The following is a 22,944-nucleotide window of genomic DNA, read 5'->3' as shown; positions in this document are numbered from 1 at the left end:
TGGGTGTCGACCACCGCACGAAGCGGCGGCCGACACGCCCCCTCAATACATCGCTATGGCAGAGTCGGAGATTGCCGAAGGCAGTGCTCGGGCTCTGCCATAGAGTTGTATTGAGGGAGCGTGTCAGCCGCCACGTTGTGCGGTGGTCAACACGCCCCCTTCCTGCGGGCTGTCGGTGCCCCGTACAAGAGATCGTGGGGGGTCCGACCGCTGGAAGCCCCCCCGCAATCTCCTGTACGGGACCCTGACAGCCCACAGGAAGGGGGCGTGTTGACCACGGCACGAAGTGGTGGCCGACACGCCCCCTCAATACATCGCTATGGCAGAGCCGGAGATTGCCGAAGGCAGAGCTCCGGCTCTGCCATAGAGTTGTATTGAGGGAGTGTGTCAGCCGCCACTTTGTGCGGTGGTCAACATATAAACATATATATTTTTTTAGGGCTCGGGTTGGGGTTATTTTATAAATTGTTTATTTTTAACTTTCTTTAGACAGGATCCGTGCAGAATACATTGCCATCTATGAGGACGGCAATATACCCGTAGAACCTCCTGCAGTATATATTCCGGCTGGATATTCCTCAGTGTGAACCTAGCCTTTTATTTTCTATAAAGAAGATTTTTAACAGTGATGTTCAGATCGCTCTTATAATACACTGCACTGCTATTAAAGTGCAGTGTATTACGCCCTAAAGTAAACTTGTAAACTCTTCGGTCAGTCGATTCTATTCTATTAAATATTGGAAAAGGGGATTCCTACAAATGAAAAACAGAGTTTGGGGATCATAAATGATCCTAATCTCTGTACCTGAGATATGGTTGTGTTATAAAAGAAGCTGTCTATAGACGATATACTTATAAACAACACATATATCTTCATGTATAAGGTAGAGACTATCACATCTCTGCAGGTCTAGATGTTACATCTAGCCTGATTGTTATCAGTAATTAATATAAATATTAATTACCTGTCTCGTGGTTCCTTTCTTGCAGCTGACGGGGGTATGTGTCACGTTCAACCACTCACCGGGCATCAGTCACCTATAAAAAGACACAGGTATGATAACATGTTCCTGATACATGCTACAGACGCTTATATATATAACACTCTAGGGACAGAACTACTTATCTCAGGAATTATGAAACTGCTTCCGAAAAGGAACAAAACATTTCAATAATTTTTGTAAATGTTTTATGCCTCTAAACATTTTACTGAAGGTGTTTAATATCTTTTGGTTTTGTTTTCTATGAATATATATATTTTGCGGGTGTAGGGGTTGATGGTTTTATAAATTGTTCGTTTTTTATTTTTAACTTTGTTTAGATGTAATCTGTGCAGAATACATTGCCATCTATGAGGATGGCAATGATCCAGTGGAATTTTCATCCATAATTATTCTGGATTAATATTCCTGAGTGTGAACATAGCCCTTAAATTTTTTTAAAGAGAACAATTAAGAGTGATCTTCTGATCGCTCATATATTACACTGCACTGGAATTAAAGTGCAGTGTATTATGCTTTTCAGCACTATGTTTACAGGCTATGAATTGTCATGGCTTTAGTCAGTTTTTTATTTTTTTGTTTTGATGAGACAGGATGGGGACATGATGAGACAGGGGGAAATGATAGTGGGGGGAGGAACTAAATGCTTAATGAGACAGGGGGAAATGATGAGGGAGGGGGAAATGATGGGGGGATGATGAGACAGGTTGGGGGGATGATGAGACAGGGGGAAATGATGGGGGATGATGAGACAGGTTGGGGGGATGATGAGACAGGGGGAAATGATGAGGGGGGGAATGATGGGGGACATTATGAAACAGGGTGGGGGATGATGAGACAGGAGAAAATGATAGTGCGGGGAGGAACTAAATGCTTAATGAGACAGGGAGAAATGATGAGGGAGGGGGAAATGATGGGGGATTATGAGACAGGTTGGGGGGATGATGAGACAGGGGGAAATGATGAGGGGGGGAATGATGGGGGGCATGATCAGACAGGGTGGGGGGATGATGACAGGGGAATGATGGGGGGACATGATGAGACAGGGTGGGGGCATGATGAGACAGGGGGAAATGATGAGGGGGGGAATGATGGGGGACATGATGAGACAGGGTGGGTGATGATGAGACAGGGGGAAATGATAGTGGGGGGAGGCACTAAATGCTTAATGTCTGTATGGCTAATGGTGGTCTATGACAGGGGGAAATGATGAGACATGGGGGGGATGATGAGACATGGGGGGTGGCGATGAGAGGGGTAAATGTGGCACAGGGACTGATAAAAGGGAAGGAATGATGTGGCACTGGAGGGGACGGGACAAAACTGATGTGTGGAAGAAAACGAAGTTGGGTGGATGATGTGGCATTTAGTCCAGGTCATTTATTTTACATTTTATTTTTTTACTTAAATTTCTGTGTTAAAATAGGGGTGCGTGTTATACGCCAGTGCATGTTATATGCCGATTAATATGGTATTTATATATATATATATATATATATATATAGAAACAGACCTCAAGGTATAGAATTGATTAAAGACTAGAGATATCATTGGTTGTACATAAAATAAATAATTTTATTGTATGCTAATTATTAAAAAGATATATTACACTAAAGTCTGAACAGGGCCCTTGTCGCAGACTTATAACATACAGGGAGTGAACTATAAAAATAAGTATGATATATAAAAATATAAAATTAAAATAAAAAATGGATATATAATCACCAAATGAATTGGTATCCTGACACCAAAGTCCGTCTGTGTCCTTATGGTAAAAACCCGTCTGTGTGAATGTCAGACAATGCTTCTGTGTAGGTTGGCACGGGATGTACCCGGCCACAATGATGAATATTACCTGCAGTCACAAGTCCTCTGGATGGGCCCTCAGGACGGTAAGGGACATTTCTCCGCTCATGGCTTAGTTGCACTGAGATGCCGGCTGACTGGCACGGATCTGCGTCCGGCCCAATATTGGGAGCTGAGATCAGGCGGCAGAGAGGGTGTAAGTGCTTGCGGAGAGCCAATGCGATACTTTGTATCAGGGTCCTCGTGCTGGAGATAGTATTATAAGCTCGCTCTTCCTCACACAGTGGTACCCAAATATGGGGGTTCCAGCGCAAAAATACTCTATGATTACTGTATGGACATATATTGACTAATTTATGGTGTCAGGATACCATTTTCTATGGTGATTATATATTCATTTTTTCATTTTACATTTGTATATTTTATATTATTTATTTTATGTTCAACCAAAAGGGGTGTTGCTGGGGGGGGGGGGGGTAGGGGGGGTAACAGGCTATAGCCCCAGGTCTCAGGTCGGAGTTTTTCTTTTTTTTTCTTACATTTTTTTTTAAAATATTAACGCCGCTGCTTTAAGACAGCAGTGGCTTACACCAGACCCAAAGTCCCACGAGATCGGGCAGCTGCCGAGGCTGTTGGGAGCAGAAGTTCCCTGAGCAGGCACGCATGCCTGCTCCTAGCCTGCAACTGTCGGTGTAATAAAATTTATTGCGTCCTGGACAAATCACACCAGCGCCAAGTGAGGGCAAGGAGTGATGGCCAGCGTATTCAGCGCTCTCTCCGACCTGATCCCCAGACCCTGATGAGTGGTGGTGATCTCCAGGTGATGGCATGATAGAGGTGTCATGTGGGTATGTATTATAGATGTATGCATGACAGATGTATGTATGCATGTATGATAGATGTGTGTGTGTATGTATAATAGATGTATGCATGCATGTATATATGTATGATAGATGTTTGTATGATATATGTTTGTATGTATAATAGATGCATGTAAGTATGTATGATAGATGTGTGTATGTATGATAGATGTATTCATGCATGTATGGTAGATGTGTGCATGCATGATAGATGTATGTATGCATGTAAGATGTATGCAAGTTTGTATGATAGATGTATGCAAGTATGAATGTAGGATAGATGTATGTATGATGTGTGTACGCAATGATATATGTATGTATGATAGGTGTGCATATGTATTTGTGTATGACTGTCTGTCATACATACACCAGCCATAAACACATCTATCATGCATCATCTGGAGGAGGAGGACAGAGGAATCTGGAGGAGGAAAGAGGAGCCGGGGGATAGACTAAGGGGTTTGGATGAAGCAGACAGAGGAGTCTGGAGGTGGCGGACAGAGGGGTCAGGAGGAGGTGGGGTCAGAGGAATCTGCAGGAGGAGAACAAAGAGGTCTGGAGGAGGAGAACAGAGGGGTCTAGAGGAGGAGGCAGACAAAGGGGTCTGGGCAAGGGGGGCAGGGACAGAACGGTCTGGAGATGTAGGACAGTGCAGGGGTGGGATTCAACCGAAATAAATAAAAAAAACAGTGTGTGGCAGTATTATTATTATTATTATGGGTACAGTGTGTGACAGAGGGCACAGTTTCTGGCAGGGTTATATTCAGGAGTAAAGAGTATGGCATGGTTGAAGGGGTAGTCCAGTGGTGAAAAACGTATCCCTTATCCTAAGGATAGGGGATAAGTTTAAGATCGCGGGGGTCTGACTGCTGGGGGCCCCCCGCGATCTCTTTGTATGGGTGCCAGGCTCGCTTGCCAGATAGTGGGTGTCGACCACCGCACGAAGCGGCGGCCGACACGCCCCCTCAATACATCGCTATGGCAGAGTCGGAGATTGCCGAAGGCAGTGCTCGGGCTCTGCCATAGAGTTGTATTGAGGGAGCGTGTCAGCCGCCACGTTGTGCGGTGGTCAACACGCCCCCTTCCTGCGGGCTGTCGGTGCCCCGTACAAGAGATCGTGGGGGGTCCGACCGCTGGAAGCCCCCCCGCAATCTCCTGTACGGGACCCTGACAGCCCACAGGAAGGGGGCGTGTTGACCACGGCACGAAGTGGTGGCCGACACGCCCCCTCAATACATCGCTATGGCAGAGCCGGAGATTGCCGAAGGCAGAGCTCCGGCTCTGCCATAGAGTTGTATTGAGGGAGTGTGTCAGCCGCCACTTTGTGCGGTGGTCAACATATAAACATATATATTTTTTTAGGGCTCGGGTTGGGGTTATTTTATAAATTGTTTATTTTTAACTTTCTTTAGACAGGATCCGTGCAGAATACATTGCCATCTATGAGGACGGCAATATACCCGTAGAACCTCCTGCAGTATATATTCCGGCTGGATATTCCTCAGTGTGAACCTAGCCTTTTATTTTCTATAAAGAAGATTTTTAACAGTGATGTTCAGATCGCTCTTATAATACACTGCACTGCTATTAAAGTGCAGTGTATTACGCCCTAAAGTAAACTTGTAAACTCTTCGGTCAGTCGATTCTATTCTATTAAATATTGGAAAAGGGGATTCCTACAAATGAAAAACAGAGTTTGGGGATCATAAATGATCCTAATCTCTGTACCTGAGATATGGTTGTGTTATAAAAGAAGCTGTCTATAGACGATATACTTATAAACAACACATATATCTTCATGTATAAGGTAGAGACTATCACATCTCTGCAGGTCTAGATGTTACATCTAGCCTGATTGTTATCAGTAATTAATATAAATATTAATTACCTGTCTCGTGGTTCCTTTCTTGCAGCTGACGGGGGTATGTGTCACGTTCAACCACTCACCGGGCATCAGTCACCTATAAAAAGACACAGGTATGATAACATGTTCCTGATACATGCTACAGACGCTTATATATATATAACACTCTAGGGACAGAACTACTTATCTCAGGAATTATGAAACTGCATCCGAAAAGGAACAAAACATTTCAATAATTTTTGTAAATGTTTTATGCCTCTAAACATTATACTGAAGGTGTTTAATATCTTTTGGTTTTGTTTTCTATAAATATATATATTTTGCGGGTGTAGGGGTTGATGGTTTTATAAATTGTTCGTTTTTTATTTTTAACTTTGTTTAGATGTAATCTGTGCAGAATACATTGCCATCTATGAGGATGGCAATGATCCAGTGGAATTTTCATCCATAATTATTCTGGATTAATATTCCTGAGTGTGAACATAGCCCTTAAATTTTTTTAAAGAGAACAATTAAGAGTGATCTTCTGATCGCTCATATATTACACTGCACTGGAATTAAAGTGCAGTGTATTATGCTTTTCAGCATTATGTTTACAGGCTATGAATTGTCATGGCTTTAGTCAGTTTTTTATTTTTTTGTTTTGATGAGACAGGATGGGGACATGATGAGACAGGGGGAAATGATAGTGGGGGGAGGAACTAAATGCTTAATGAGACAGGGGGAAATGATGAGGGAGGGGGAAATGATGGGGGGATGATGAGACAGGTTGGGGGGATGATGAGACAGGGGGAAATGATGTGGGATGATGAGACAGGTTGGGGGGATGATGAGACAGGGGGAAATGATGAGGGGGGGAATGATGGGGGACATGATGAAACAGGGTGGGGGATGATGAGACAGGGGAAAATGATAGTGCGGGGAGGAACTAAATGCTTAATGAGACAGGGAGAAATGATGAGGGAGGGGGAAATGATGGGGGATTATGAGACAGGTTGGGGGGATGATGAGACAGGGGGAAATGATGAGGGGGGGAATGATGGGGGGCATGATCAGACAGGGTGGGGGGATGATGACAGGGGAATGATGGGGGGACATGATGAGACAGGGTGGGGGCATGATGAGACAGGGGGAAATGATGAGGGGGGGAATGATGGGGGACATGATGAGACAGGGTGGGTGATGATGAGACAGGGGGAAATGATAGTGGGGGGAGGCACTAAATGCTTAATGTCTGTATGGCTAATGGTGGTCTATGACAGGGGGAAATGATGAGACATGGGGGGGATGATGAGACATGGGGGTGGCGATGAGAGGGGTAAATGTGGCACAGGGACTGATAAAAGGGAAGGAATGATGTGGCACTGGAGGGGACGGGACAAAACTGATGTGTGGAAGAAAACGAAGTTGGGTGGATGATGTGGCATTTAGTCCAGGTCATTTATTTGACATTTTATTTTTTTACTTAAATTTCTGTGTTAAAATGGGGGTGCGTGTTATACGCCAGTGCATGTTATACGTCGATTAATATGGTATTTATATATATATATATATATATATATATATATAGAAACAGACCTCAAGGTATAGAATTGATTAAAGACTAGAGATATCATTGGTTGTACATAAAATAAATAATTTTATTGTATGCTAATTATTAAAAATATATATTACACTAAAGTCTGAACAGGGCCCTTGTCGCAGACTTATAACATACAGGGAGTGAACTATAAAAATAAGTATGATATATAAAAATATAAAATAAAAATAAAAAATGGATATATAATCACCAAATGAATTGGTATCCTGACACCAAAGTCCGTCTGTGTCCTTATGGTAAAAACCCGTCTGCGTGAATGTCAGACAATGCTTCTGTGTAGGTTGGCACGGGATGTACCCGGCCACAATGATGAATATTACCTGCAGTCACAAGTCCTCTGGATGGGCCCTCAGGACGGTAAGGGACATTTCTCCGCTCATGGCTTAGTTGCACTGAGATGCCGGCTGACTGGCACGGATCTGCGTCCGGCCCAATATTGGGAGCTGAGATCAGGCGGCAGAGAGGGTGTAAGTGCTTGCGGAGAGCCAATGCGATACTTTGTATCAGGGTCCTCGTGCTGGAGATAGTATTATAAGCTCGCTCTTCCTCACACAGTGGTACCCAAATATGGGGGTTCCAGCGCAAAAATACTCTATGATTACTGTATGGACATATATTGACTAATTTATGGTGTCAGGATACCATTTTCTATGGTGATTATATATTCATTTTTTCATTTTACATTTGTATATTTTATATTATTTATTTTATGTTCAACCAACAGGGGTGTTGCTGGGGGGGGGGGGGGGGGTAGGGGGGGGGGTTTAACAGGCTATAGCCCCAGGTCTCAGGTCGGAGTTTTTCTTTTTTTTTTCTTACATTTTTTTAAAAAATATTAACGCCGCTGCTTTAAGACAGCAGTGGCTTACACCAGACCCAAAGTCCCACGAGATCGGGCAGCTGCCGAGGCTGTTGGGAGCAGAAGTTCCCTGAGCAGGCACGCATGCCTGCTCCTAGCCTGCAACTGTCGGTGTAATAAAATTTATTGCGTCCTGGACAAATCACACCAGCGCCAAGTGAGGGCAAGGAGTGATGGCCAGCGTATTCAGCGCTCTCTCCGACCTGATCCCCAGACCCTGATGAGTGGTGGTGATCTCCAGGTGATGGCATGATAGAGGTGTCATGTGGGTATGTATTATAGATGTATGCATGACAGATGTATGTATGCATGTATGATAGATGTGTGTGTGTATGTATAATAGATGTATGCATGCATGTATATATGTATGATAGATGTTTGTATGATATATGTTTGTATGTATAATAGATGCATGTAAGTATGTATGATAGATGTGTGTATGTATGATAGATGTATTCATGCATGTATGGTAGATGTGTGCATGCATGATAGATGTATGTATGCATGTAAGATGTATGCAAGTTTGTATGATAGATGTATGCAAGTATGAATGTAGGATAGATGTATGTATGATGTGTGTACGCAATGATATATGTATGTATGATAGGTGTGCATATGTATTTGTGTATGACTGTCTGTCATACATACACCAGCCATAAACACATCTATCATGCATCATCTGGAGGAGGAGGACAGAGGAATCTGGAGGAGGAAAGAGGAGCCGGGGGAAAGACTAAGGGGTTTGGATGAAGCAGACAGAGGAGTCTGGAGGTGGCGGACAGAGGGGTCAGGAGGAGGTGGGGGCAGAGGAATCTGCAGGAGGAGAACAAAGAGGTCTGGAGGAGGAGAACAGAGGGGTCTAGAGGAGGAGGCAGACAAAGGGGTCTGGGCAAGGGGGGCAGGGACAGAACGGTCTGGAGATGTAGGACAGTGCAGGGGTGGGATTCAACCGAAATGAATAAAAAAACAGTGTGTGGCAGTATTATTATTATGGGTACAGTGTGTGGCAGAGGGCACAGTTTCTGGCAGGGTTATATTCAGGAGTAAAGAGTATGGCATGGTTGAAGGGGTAGTCCAGTGGTGAAAAACGTATCCCTTATCCTAAGGATAGGGGATAAGTTTAAGATCGCGGGGGTCTGACTGCTGGGGGCCCCCCGCGATCTCTTTGTATGGGTGCCAGGCTCACTTGCCAGATAGTGGGTGTCGACCACCGCACGAAGCGGCGGCCGACACGCCCCCTCAATACATCGCTATGGCAGAGTCGGAGATTGCCGAAGGCAGTGCTCGGGCTCTGCCATAGAGTTGTATTGAGGGAGCGTGTCAGCCGCCACGTTGTGCGGTGGTCAACACGCCCCCTTCCTGCGGGCTGTCGGTGCCACGTACAAGAGATCGTGGGGGGTCCGACCGCTGGAAGCCCCCCCGCAATCTCCTGTACGGGACCCTGACAGCCCACAGGAAGGGGGCGTGTTGACCACGGCACGAAGTGGTGGCCGACACGCCCCCTCAATACATCGCTATGGCAGAGCCGGAGATTGCCGAAGGCAGAGCTCCGGCTCTGCCATAGAGTTGTATTGAGGGAGTGTGTCAGCCGCCACTTTGTGCGGTGGTCAACATATAAACATATATATTTTTTTAGGGCTCGGGTTGGGGTTATTTTATAAATTGTTTATTTTTAACTTTCTTTAGACAGGATCCGTGCAGAATACATTGCCATCTATGAGGACGGCAATATACCCGTAGAACCTCCTGCAGTATATATTCCGGCTGGATATTCCTCAGTGTGAACCTAGCCTTTTATTTTCTATAAAGAAGATTTTTAACAGTGATGTTCAGATCGCTCTTATAATACACTGCACTGCTATTAAAGTGCAGTGTATTACGCCCTAAAGTAAACTTGTAAACTCTTCGGTCAGTCGATTCTATTCTATTAAATATTGGAAAAGGGGATTCCTACAAATGAAAAACAGAGTTTGGGGATCATAAATGATCCTAATCTCTGTACCTGAGATATGGTTGTGTTATAAAAGAAGCTGTCTATAGACGATATACTTATAAACAACACATATATCTTCATGTATAAGGTAGAGACTATCACATCTCTGCAGGTCTAGATGTTACATCTAGCCTGATTGTTATCAGTAATTAATATAAATATTAATTACCTGTCTCGTGGTTCCTTTCTTGCAGCTGACGGGGGTATGTGTCACGTTCAACCACTCACCGGGCATCAGTCACCTATAAAAAGACACAGGTATGATAACATGTTCCTGATACATGCTACAGACGCTTATATATATAACACTCTAGGGACAGAACTACTTATCTCAGGAATTATGAAACTGCATCCGAAAAGGAACAAAACATTTCAATAATTTTTGTAAATGTTTTATGCCTCTAAACATTATACTGAAGGTGTTTAATATCTTTTGGTTTTGTTTTCTATAAATATATATATTTTGCGGGTGTAGGGGTTGATGGTTTTATAAATTGTTCGTTTTTTATTTTTAACTTTGTTTAGATGTAATCTGTGCAGAATACATTGCCATCTATGAGGATGGCAATGATCCAGTGGAATTTTCATCCATAATTATTCTGGATTAATATTCCTGAGTGTGAACATAGCCCTTAAATTTTTTTAAAGAGAACAATTAAGAGTGATCTTCTGATCGCTCATATATTACACTGCACTGGAATTAAAGTGCAGTGTATTATGCTTTTCAGCATTATGTTTACAGGCTATGAATTGTCATGGCTTTAGTCAGTTTTTTATTTTTTTGTTTTGATGAGACAGGATGGGGACATGATGAGACAGGGGGAAATGATAGTGGGGGGAGGAACTAAATGCTTAATGAGACAGGGGGAAATGATGAGGGAGGGGGAAATGATGGGGGGATGATGAGACAGGTTGGGGGGAGGATGAGACAGGGGGAAATGATGTGGGATGATGAGACAGGTTGGGGGGATGATGAGACAGGGGGAAATGATGAGGGGGGGAATGATGGGGGACATGATGAAACAGGGTGGGGGATGATGAGACAGGGGAAAATGATAGTGCGGGGAGGAACTAAATGCTTAATGAGACAGGGAGAAATGATGAGGGAGGGGGAAATGATGGGGGATTATGAGACAGGTTGGGGGGATGATGAGACAGGGGGAAATGATGAGGGGGGGAATGATGGGGGGCATGATCAGACAGGGTGGGGGGATGATGACAGGGGAATGATGGGGGGACATGATGAGGCAGGGTGGGGGCATGATGAGACAGGGGGAAATGATGAGGGGGGGAATGATGGGGGACATGATGAGACAGGGTGGGTGATGATGAGACAGGGGGAAATGATAGTGGGGGGAGGCACTAAATGCTTAATGTCTGTATGGCTAATGGTGGTCTATGACAGGGGGAAATGATGAGACATGGGGGGGATGATGAGACATGGGGGGTGGCGATGAGAGGGGTAAATGTGGCACAGGGACTGATAAAAGGGAAGGAATGATGTGGCACTGGAGGGGACGGGACAAAACTGATGTGTGGAAGAAAACGAAGTTGGGTGGATGATGTGGCATTTAGTCCAGGTCATTTATTTGACATTTTATTTTTTTACTTAAATTTCTGTGTTAAAATGGGGGTGCGTGTTATACGCCAGTGCATGTTATACGCCGATTAATATGGTATTTATATATATATATATATATATATATATATATATATATATATATATATAGAAACAGACCTCAAGGTATAGAATTGATTAAAGACTAGAGATATCATTGGTTGTACATAAAATAAATAATTTTATTGTATGCTAATTATTAAAAATATATATTACACTAAAGTCTGAACAGGGCCCTTGTCGCAGACTTATAACATACAGGGAGTGAACTATAAAAACAAGTATGATATATAAAAATATAAAATAAAAATAAAAAATGGATATATAATCACCAAATGAATTGGTATCCTGACACCAAAGTCCGTCTGTGTCCTTATGGTAAAAACCCGTCTGCGTGAATGTCAGACAATGCTTCTGTGTAGGTTGGCACGGGATGTACCCGGCCACAATGATGAATATTACCTGCAGTCACAAGTCCTCTGGATGGGCCCTCAGGACGGTAAGGGACATTTCTCCGCTCATGGCTTAGTTGCACTGAGATGCCGGCTGACTGGCACGGATCTGCGTCCGGCCCAATATTGGGAGCTGAGATCAGGCGGCAGAGAGGGTGTAAGTGCTTGCGGAGAGCCAATGCGATACTTTGTATCAGGGTCCTCGTGCTGTAGATAGTATTATAAGCTCGCTCTTCCTCACACAGTGGTACCCAAATATGGGGGTTCCAGCGCAAAAATACTCTATGATTACTGTATGGACATATATTGACTAATTTATGGTGTCAGGATACCATTTTCTATGGTGATTATATATTAATTTTTTCATTTTACATTTGTATATTTTATATTATTTATTTTATGTTCAACCAACAGGGGTGTTGCTGGGGGGGGGGGGGTAGGGGGGGGGGTTTAACAGGCTATAGCCCCAGGTCTCAGGTCGGAGTTTTTCTTTTTTTTTTCTTACATTTTTTTAAAAAATATTAACGCCGCTGCTTTAAGACAGCAGTGGCTTACACCAGACCCAAAGTCCCACGAGATCGGGCAGCTGCCGAGGCTGTTGGGAGCAGAAGTTCCCTGAGCAGGCACGCATGCCTGCTCCTAGCCTGCAACTGTCGGTGTAATACAATTTATTGCGTCCTGGACAAATCACACCAGCGCCAAGTGAGGGCAAGGAGTGATGGCCAGCGTATTCAGCGCTCTTTCCGACCTGATCCCCAGACCCTGATGAGTGGTGGTGATCTCCAGGTGATGGCATGATAGAGGTGTCATGTGGGTATGTATTATAGATGTATGCATGACAGATGTATGTATGCATGTATGATAGATGTGTGTGTGTATGTATAATAGATGTATGCATGCATGTATATATGTATGATAGATGTTTGTATGATATATGTTTGTATGTATAATAGATGCATGTAAGTATGTATGATAGATGTGTGTATGTATGATAGATGTATTCATGCATGTATGGTAGATGTGTGCATGCATGATAGATGTATGTATGCATGTAAGATGTATGCAAGTTTGTATGATAGATGTATGCAAGTATGAATGTAGGATAGATGTATGTATGATGTGTGTACGCAATGATATATGTATGTATGATAGGTGTGCATATGTATTTGTGTATGACTGTCTGTCATACATACACCAGCCATAAACACATCTATCATGCATCATCTGGAGGAGGAGGACAGAGGAATCTGGAGGAGGAAAGAGGAGCCGGGGGATAGACTAAGGGGTTTGGATGAAGCAGACAGAGGAGTCTGGAGGTGGCGGACAGAGGGGTCAGGAGGAGGTGGGGGCAGAGGAATCTGCAGGAGGAGAACAAAGAGGTCTGGAGGAGGAGAACAGAGGGGTCTAGAGGAGGAGGCAGACAAAGGGGTCTGGGCAAGGGGGGCAGGGACAGAACGGTCTGGAGATGTAGGACAGTGCAGGGGTGGGATTCAACCGAAATAAATAAAAAAAACAGTGTGTGGCAGTATTATTATTATTATTATGGGTACAGTGTGTGGCAGAGGGCACAGTTTCTGGCAGGGTTATATTCAGGAGTAAAGAGTATGGCATGGTTGAAGGGGTAGTCCAGTGGTGAAAAACGTATCCCTTATCCTAAGGATAGGGGATAAGTTTAAGATCGCGGGGGTCTGACTGCCGGGGGCCCCCCGCGATCTCTTTGTATGGGTGCCAGGCTCGCTTGCCAGATAGTGGGTGTCGACCACCGCACGAAGCGGCGGCCGACACGCCCCCTCAATACATCACTATGGCAGAGTCGGAGATTGCCGAAGGCAGAGCTCGGGCTCTGCCATAGAGTTGTATTGAGGGAGCGTGTCAGCCGCCACGTTGTGCGGTGGTCAACACGCCCCCTTCCTGCGGGCTGTCGGTGCCCCGTACAAGAGATCGTGGGGGGTCCGACCGCTGGAAGCCCCCCCGCAATCTCCTGTACGGGACCCTGACAGCCCACAGGAAGGGAGCGTGTTGACCACGGCACGAAGTGGTGGCCGACACGCCCCCTCACTACATCGCTATGGCAGAGCCGGAGATTGCCGAAGGCAGAGCTCCGGCTCTGCCATAGAGTTGTATTGAGGGAGTGTGTCAGCCGCCACTTTGTGCGGTGGTCAACATATAAACATATATATTTTTGTAGGGCTCGGGTTGGGGTTATTTTATAAATTGTTTATTTTTAACTTTCTTTAGACAGGATCCGTGCAGAATACATTGCCATCTATGAGGACGGCAATATACCCGTAGAACCTCCTGCAGTATAGATTCCGGCTGGATATTCCTCAGTGTGAACCTAGCCTTTTATTTTCTATAAAGAAGATTTTTAACAGTGATGTTCAGATCGCTCTTATAATACACTGCACTGCTATTAAAGTGCAGTGTATTACGCCCTAAAGTAAACTTGTAAACTCTTCGGTCAGTCGATTCTATTCTATTAAATATTGGAAAAGGGGATTCCTACAAATGAAAAACAGAGTTTGGGGATCATAAATGATCCTAATCTCTGTACCTGAGATATGGTTGTGTTATAAAAGAAGCTGTCTATAGACGATATACTTATAAACAACACATATATCTTCATGTATAAGGTAGAGACTATCACATCTCTGCAGGTCTAGATGTTACATCTAGCCTGATTGTTATCAGTAATTAATATAAATATTAATTACCTGTCTCGTGGTTCCTTTCTTGCAGCTGACGGGGGTATGTGTCACGTTCAACCTCTCACCGGGCATCAGTCACCTATAAAAAGACACAGGTATGATAACATGTTCCTGATACATGCTACAGACGCTTATATATATATAACACTCTAGGGACAGAACTACTTATCTCAGGAATTATGAAACTGCATCCGAAAAGGAACAAAACATTTCAATAATTTTTGTAAATGTTTTATGCCTCTAAACTTTATATTGAAGGTGTTTAATATCTTTTGGTTTTGTTTTCTATAAATATATATATATTTTGCGGGTGTAGGGGTTGATGGTTTTATAAATTGTTCGTTTTTTATTTTTAACTTTGTTTAGATGTAATCTGTGCAGAATACATTGCCATCTATGAGGATGGCAATGATCCAGTGGAATTTTCATCCATAATTATTCTGGATTAATATTCTTGAGTGTGAACATAGCCCTTAAATTTTTTTAAAGAGAACAATTAAGAGTGATCTTCTGATCGCTCATATATTACACTGCACTGGAATTAAAGTGCAGTGTATTATGCTTTTCAGCATTATGTTTACAGGCTATGAATTGTCATGGCTTTAGTCAGTTTTTTATTTTTTTGTTTTGATGAGACAGGATGGGGACATGATGAGACAGGGGGAAATGATAGTGGGGGGAGGTACTAAATGCTTAATGAGACAGGGGGAAATGATGAGGGAGGAAGAAATGATGGGGGATGATGAGACAGGTTGGGGGGATGATGAGACAGGGGGAAATGATAGTGGGGGGAGGAACTAAATGCTTAATGAGACAGGGGGAAATGATGAGGGAGGGGGAAATGATGGGGGGATGATGAGACAGGTTGGGGGGATGATGAGACAGGGGGAAATGATGGGGGATGACGAGACAGGTTGGGGGGATGATGAGACAGGGGGAAATGATGAGGGGGGAATGATGGGGGACATGATGAGACAGGGTGGGTGATGATGAGACAGGGGGAAATGATAGTGGGGGGAGGCACTAAATGCTTGATATCTGTATGGCTAATGGTGGTCTATGACAGGGGGAAATGATGAGACATGGGGGGGATGATGAGACATGGGGGTGGCGATGAGAGGGGTAAATGTGGCACAGGGACTGAGAAAAGGGAAGGAATGATGTGGCACTGGAGGGAACGGGACCAAACTGATGTGTGGAAGAAAACGAAGTTTGGGTGGATGATGTGGCATTTAGTCCAGGTCATTTATTTTACATTTTATTTTTTTACTTAAATTTCTGTGTTAAAATGGGGGTGCGTGTTATACGCCAGTGCATGTTATACGCCGATTAATATGGTATATATATATATATATATATATATATATATAGAAACAGACCTCAAGGTATAGAATTGATTGAAGACTAGAGATATCATTGGCTGTACATAAAATAAATAATTTTATTGTATGCTAATTATTAAAAAGATATATTACACTAAAGTCTGAACAGGGCCCTTGTCGCAGCCTTATAACATACAGGGAGTGAACTATAAAAATAAGTATGATATATAAAAATATAAAATAAAAATAAAAAATGGATATATAATCACCAAATGAATTGGTATCCTGACACCAAAGTCCGTCTGTGTCCTTATGGTAAAAACCCGTCTGCGTGAATGTCAGACAATGCTTCTGTGTAGGTTGGCACGGGATGTACCCGGCCACAATGATGAATATTACCTGCAGTCACAAGTCCTCTGGATGGGCCCTCAGGACGGTAAGGGACATTTCTCCGCTCGTGGCTTAGTTGCACTGAGATGCCGGCTGACTGGCACGGATCTGCGTCCGGCCCAATATTGGGAGCTGAGATCAGGCGGCAGAGAGGGTGTAAGTGCTTGCGGAGAGCCAATGCGATACTTTGTATCAGGGTCCTCGTGCTGGAGATAGTATTATAAGCTCGCTCTTCCTAACACAGTGGTACCCAAATATGGGGGTTCCAGCACAAAAATACTCTATGATTACTGTATGGACATATATTGACTAATTTATGGTGTCAGGATACCATTTTCTATGGTGATTATATATTCATTTTTTCATTTTACATTTGTATATTTTATGTTATTTATTTTATGTTCAACCAACAGGGGTGTTGCTGGGGGGGGGGGGGGGGGGGTAGGGGGGTAACAGGCTATAGCCCCAGGTCTCAGGTCGGAGTTTTTCTTTTTTTTTCTTAAATTTTTTTAAAAAATATTAACGCCGCTGCTTTAAGACAGCAGTGGCTTACACCAGACCCAAAGTCCCACGAGATCGGGCAGCTGCCGAGGTGTAGTTTCTAAAATTAGGTCACATGTGGGGGAGGTCCACTGTTCTGGCACCATGGGGGCTTTGTAAACGCACATGGTCCCCGACTTCTATTCCAAACAAATTCTCTCTCCAAAAGCCCAATGGTGCTCCTTCTCTTCTGAGAAGTTTGCCAGCAGAGCACTTTACATCCACATGTGGGGTATTTCTATACTCAGAAGAAACGGGGTTAAAATTTTGGGAGGCTTTTTCTCCTATTACCCCCTGTCAAAATGAAAAATTTGGGGTAACACCAGCATTTTAATGAAAAAAAATCAAAGTTTTGATTTTCACGTTCAACTTTAGCAGAAATTTGTCAAACACCTGTGGGGTGTAAAGGCTCACTGTACCCCTTGTTACATGTCTTGAGGTGTTGTTTCCCAAATAGTGTACCATGTGGGGCTTTTTTTGTCTGTTCTGGCACCATAGGGGCTTCCTAAATGCGACATGCCCCCCAAAAACCATTTCAGCAAAATTTGCTTTCCAGAAGCCAAATGTGGCTTCTTCTTTTCTGAGCATTGTAGTGTGCCCACAGTGCACCTGACGTCCAGAAATGGGGTTACAACTTTCGGGGGGGGGGGGGGGTATTTTCTCCTATTACCTCTTGTAAAAATGGTTAATTTGGTAAACAAACTGCCTTTTAGTAAAAAAAAAAAAAAAAAAGGCTTACTGTACCCCTTGTTGCGTGACATGAGGGGTGTAGTTTCCAAAATAGTACGCCATGTGTTTTTTGTTTTTCTTTGCTGTCATGGCACCATAGGGGCTTCCTAAATGTGACATGCCTCCCAAAAACCATTTTAGCAAAATTCACATTCCAAAATACCATTGTCGCTCCTTTGCCTCTGAGCCCTCTAGTGCACCCACAGAGCACTTTACGTTCACATATCAGGTATTTCCTTACTCGAGAGAAATTGGGTTACACATTTTGGGGGGCTTTTTCGGCTTTTACCCCTTGTAAAAATTCAAAAACTGGGTCTACAAGAACATGTTAGTGTAAAAAATGGAGATTTTTAATTTCCTCCTTTACTTTGCTGCTATTCCTGTGAAACACCTAAAGAGTTAACAAACTTTCTGAATGTCATTTTGAATACTTTGAGGGGTGCAGTTTTTATAATGGGGACATTTATGGGCATGTGTGGGGTATTTCTAATATGAAATCCCCTTCAAAACTGAACTGGTCCCTGAAAAATTCCGATTTTGAAAATTTTGAGAAAAATTGGAAAATTGCTGCTGAACTTTGAAGCCCTCTGATGTCTTCCAAAACTAAAAACATGTCAACTTTTCACCAAGAAATGATGCAAGTATCGTAAAGACCAGAGCGTTTTTTGCACGTCTGACCACTGTCACATCAAGCATTAATAACTCTGGGATGCTTTTACTTATGAATTTTATTCACATGGAGCGCACCTGCCGGGTATTTTATTGATTTTTCATCCTCCGCAACAGTATATAATGAGGCTTATCACACAGTGACTACAACACCCCTGAGGAAGTCGCTTCGCGACGGAACGTGTGGGGTTCAGTGACCCCGTCCTCTGTTACAACATCTGTGTCGTTGGCCTGTGTGGAGTGCATCCCACGTGTGGTATTGTATATTGGCAATAGGGCAGCATTCTAGGTTTAATATTATTGTATTATTGTATCCTATCTAGGATTATATATTATATGCTATAATATTGTGGTGCCCACTGTGCCCTTACATTGTATTATCTTGAGTAGCCACATTGAGCCGACACCATTTATTAATATCATATTTTCAGTAGGACGGGTCATTTACTCAGGGAAGGGGGTCATGGCCCTTCTCTGAGGCTGTGTTTTGGCTCTTTAGGAGCCTTTTAAATGGTTTTAAATATTTTTGTAACTTGATCTGCTGTTTTTTTTTACTAATAAAGATATTGTTGTTAACTCAGTGAAGTGCACATTGTTTTCAGTGGCAGCTGTTTTTTGATAGTAAAGTGTTCAGCGGGCGCAGTAGAGGACTCAGAAGGGAAGGAGCGACAATGGGATTTTGGAGAGTGAATTTTGCGGAAATGGTTTTTGGGGGGTATGTCACATTTAGGAAGCCCCTGTGGTGCCAGAACAGCAAAAAAAAAAAAAAAAAAACATGTGGAACACTATTTTGGAAACTACACCCCTCAAGGAACGTAACAAGGGGTACAGTGAACCTTAAGGTTTTTGACGACTTTTCGTTAAAGTTGGATGTGTAAATAATTTTTTTCCCGCCTATTTTACAATAGGAGAAAATGCCCCCCAAAATTTGTAACCCCATCTCTTCTGAGTATGGAAATACCCCACATGTGGATGTCAAATGCACTGCGGGCGCACTACAATGCTCAGAAGAGAAGGAGCCACATTTGACTTTTGGGGTATTTATATACTCAGAAGAAATGGGGTTACAAATTTTGGGGGTCTTTTTTTCTATTACCCCTTGTAAAAATGAAAAATTTGTGATAACACCAGCATTTTAGTGAAAAAATATAAAATTTTCATTTTCACGTCCATCTGTGGGGTATTAAGGCTCACTATACCCCTTGTTACGTTCCGTGAGGGGTGTAGTTTCCAAAATGAGGTCACATTTTTTTTTTGTGTGTGTTTAGGTCAGAACAGCTGTAACGATCAGCCACCCCTGTGCAAATCACCTCAAATGTACATGGTGCGCTCTCACTCCTGAGCCTTTTTGGGTGCCCGTAGAGCATTTTATGCCCCCATATGGGTTATTTCCGTACTATTTGCGTTACAAATTTTTTGGGGTCTTTTTTTTTTCCTTTTACAATGACATGCTGGAGTAGACCCCAACTTTACCTTTTCATAAGGGGTAAAAGGAGAAAAAGCCCACCAAAATTTGTTAGACAATTTCTCCTGAGTACGGAAATACCCCATATGTGGCCCTAAACTGTTGCCTTGAAATACGACAGGGCTCCGAAGTGAGAGAGCCCCATGTGCATTTGAGGACTAAATAAGGGATTTGGATGGGACGGACCCGGATACAAGAATTACACTTGCCTCCGATACCAAAAATACCCTATAACAGTGTTTCCCAAACAGGGTGCCTCCAGCTGTTGCAAAACTTCCAGCATGCCTGGAAAGTCAATCGCTGTCCGGCAATACTGGGACTTGTCTTGCAACAGCTGGAGGCTCTGTTTTGGAAACAGTGTCATACGAGAATTTTTTTTTTTTATTTGAGGGGGGGGGGCTGTGTAGGGGTATGTGGATATGTAGTGTTTTACCCTTTATTTTGTAAAGGCGTAGTGTAGTGTTTTTAGGGTACACTGACAGGGCCGGGGTCTGCAGCGAGTTTCCCTCTTGGAGTTTGAGCTGCGGTTGAAAATTTGCTGCATCTCAAACTTGTAGCAAGAGACTCGCTGTAGACCCCGCCCGTGTGAACGTACCCTGTACATTAACATTGTGGAGGGGGGGGGAAGCAAAACTCCAGCTGTTGCAAAACTACCATTACCAGCATGCCCCTTTGCCCCTTGGCTGTCCGTGCATGCTGGGGGTTGAAGTTATACAACAGCTGGAGGCACACTGGTTGCAAAACACAGAGTTTGTTACTTATCTCAGTGTTTTGCAATCAGTGTGCCTCCAGCTGCTGCAAAACTACAAATCCCTGCATGTACGGTCTATCAGTGCATGCTGGGAGTTGTAGTTTGCCACAGCTGGAGGCACACTGGTTGCAAAACACTGAGTTAGGTAACAACCTACCTAACGCAACCAGTGTGCCTTCAGCCATTGCAAAAACTACAACTCTTAGCATACAGTGACAACTGAAGGGCATGCTGGGACTTGTAGTTATGTAACAGCAGGAGGCATACTACTAACACTCCCAGCATGCCCTTTGGCTGTCCGTGCATAACTCAGTGTTTCCCAACAAGGGTGCCTCCAGCTGTTGCAAAACTACAACTCCCAGCACTCCCAGACAGCTGAAAGACATGATGGGAGTTGTAGTTTTGCAACATCTGGAGGGCCACAGTTTGGAGACCACTGTGCAGTGGTGTCCGAACTGTAGCCCTCCAGATGTTGTAAAACTTCAACTCCAAGCATGCCCAGACTGTCCAGGCATGATGGGAGTTGTAGTTCTGCAACATCTGAAGGGCCAGATGTTACAGAACTACAACTCCCAGCATGCCTGGACTGTCTGGACATGCTGGGAGTTTTAGTTTTGCAACATCTGGAAGGGCTACAGTTTGGACACCACTGCACAGTGGTCTCATAACTGTGGCCCTCCAGATGTTGCAAAACTACAACTCCCAGCATGCCCAGACAGGCTTTGGCTGTCTTGGCTTGCTGGGATTTGTAGGTTGGCAACTCCTGGAAGGCAGCAGTAAAGATCACTTACCGCTGATCTTTACTGCTACCTCCGCCGATCCTGCAGCTGCCTGTCCCGATTCCGCTGCCGGTCCCGCCGCAATCGTCGGTCACAGCACCCGCCGTCATCTTCCCCCCACTCTGCCCTGACATCCAGGGGCGGGCAGAGTGGGGATTTCAACTTTAACCTCCCACCCCCCTCCTGCCATTGGTCAGCTAGTCCTGACAACCAATGGCAGGGGACAGGAGCGAGGTGGCAGCTGCCACCTTGCTCCTATCCCTCAGGATGATCAGAGCTGTCTCTGACAGCTCCGATCATCCTTATTTTCCGGGCTATCGGGTCACCAGAGACCTGATCAGCCCGGAACCCTGCAAGTCCTTGTCATTAGTCAGTCACTAACTGACTATCTAATTACAAAGATCAGCAGCAGGGGACCATTCTGATTGGTCCCCAGCTGCATAGTGTCAATGGTCAGCTGTTCAGAACAGCTGACAAGACGTTTCTATCACCATGCCAACGGACATGGTGATAGAAAATGTATTGGACGTTTGCTGGAAGGGGTTAATAGTCATACATGAAATCCAGCATTATTATAGTTAAATATGCATTATTTCAGCCTGAATTCTTGTTTTAGGTTATAACAGAAGGTAATTTTTAAAGTTAGAGATCGCTTATATTAATTCCCTGTCAACTGACCATATAGGTGTTTTTTTTCTATGTATGGAAAACTATACATATAGGGGGAGAATAATTAAAACCTGTGCCGATGAAAAGTTGACCAGTTGCCCATAGTAACCAATAAAATTGCCTCTTTCATTTTTAACCCCTTCAGGACCAAGCCCATTTTGGCCTTAAGGACCAGAGCGTTTTTTGCACATCTGACCACTGTCACTTTAAACATTAATAACTCTGGAATGCTTTTAGTTATCATTCTGATTCCGAGATTGTTTTTTCGTGACATATTCTACTTTAACGTAGTGGTAACATTTTTTGGTAACTTGCATCCTTTCCTTGTGAAAAATCCTAAAATTTGATGAAAAATTTGAAAATTTTGCATTTTTCTAACTTTGAAGCTCTCTGCTTGTAAGGAAAATGTATATTACAAATAAAAAAATTTTTTATTCACATATACAATATGTCTACTTTATGTTTGCATCATAAAAGTGACGAGTTTTTACTTTTGGAAGACACCAGAGGGCTTCAAAGTTCAGCAGCAATTTTCCAATTTTTCACAAAATTTTCAAACTCACTATTTTTCAGGGACCAGTTCAGGTTTGAAGTGGATTTGAAGGGTCTTCTTATTAGAAATACCGCACAAAAGACCCCATTATAAAAACTGCACCCCCGAAAGTATTCAAAATGACATTCAGTCATCATTTTAACCCTTTAGGTGTTTCACAGGAATAGAAGCAAAGTGAAGGAGAAAATTCACAATCTTCATTTTTTACACTCGCATGTTCTTGTAGACCCAATTTTTAAATTTTTACAAGGGGTAAAAGGAGAAAATGTATACTTATATTTGTAGCCTGATTTCTCTCGAGTAAGCACATACCTCA

General features: G+C 43.4%; 1 long non-coding RNA gene across 2 annotated transcripts in view; it reads right to left on the bottom strand.

The window, feature by feature from the left end:
• Positions 1–22,944, bottom strand: part of LOC130341006 (uncharacterized) — a 189,858-nt gene that overhangs the window by 65,190 nt on the left and 101,724 nt on the right. The window contains exons 12-13 of one of the 2 annotated variants that reach the window (XR_008881021.1): positions 14,768–14,840; positions 10,144–10,225 (exon numbers count right to left, since the gene is read on the bottom strand). The exons of the other annotated variant lie outside the window; for it this stretch is intronic. This is a non-coding gene — a long non-coding RNA (uncharacterized LOC130341006). Of the gene's footprint in view, positions 1–10,143; positions 10,226–14,767; positions 14,841–22,944 lie in introns of those variants that run through there. 2 annotated transcript variants of the gene reach the window in all.

Source organism: Hyla sarda, unplaced genomic scaffold (assembly GCF_029499605.1).
Source record: "Hyla sarda isolate aHylSar1 unplaced genomic scaffold, aHylSar1.hap1 scaffold_609, whole genome shotgun sequence".
Taxonomy (NCBI): Eukaryota; Metazoa; Chordata; class Amphibia; order Anura; family Hylidae; genus Hyla; species Hyla sarda.
This window is presented reverse-complemented; position numbering and strand designations above follow the sequence as displayed.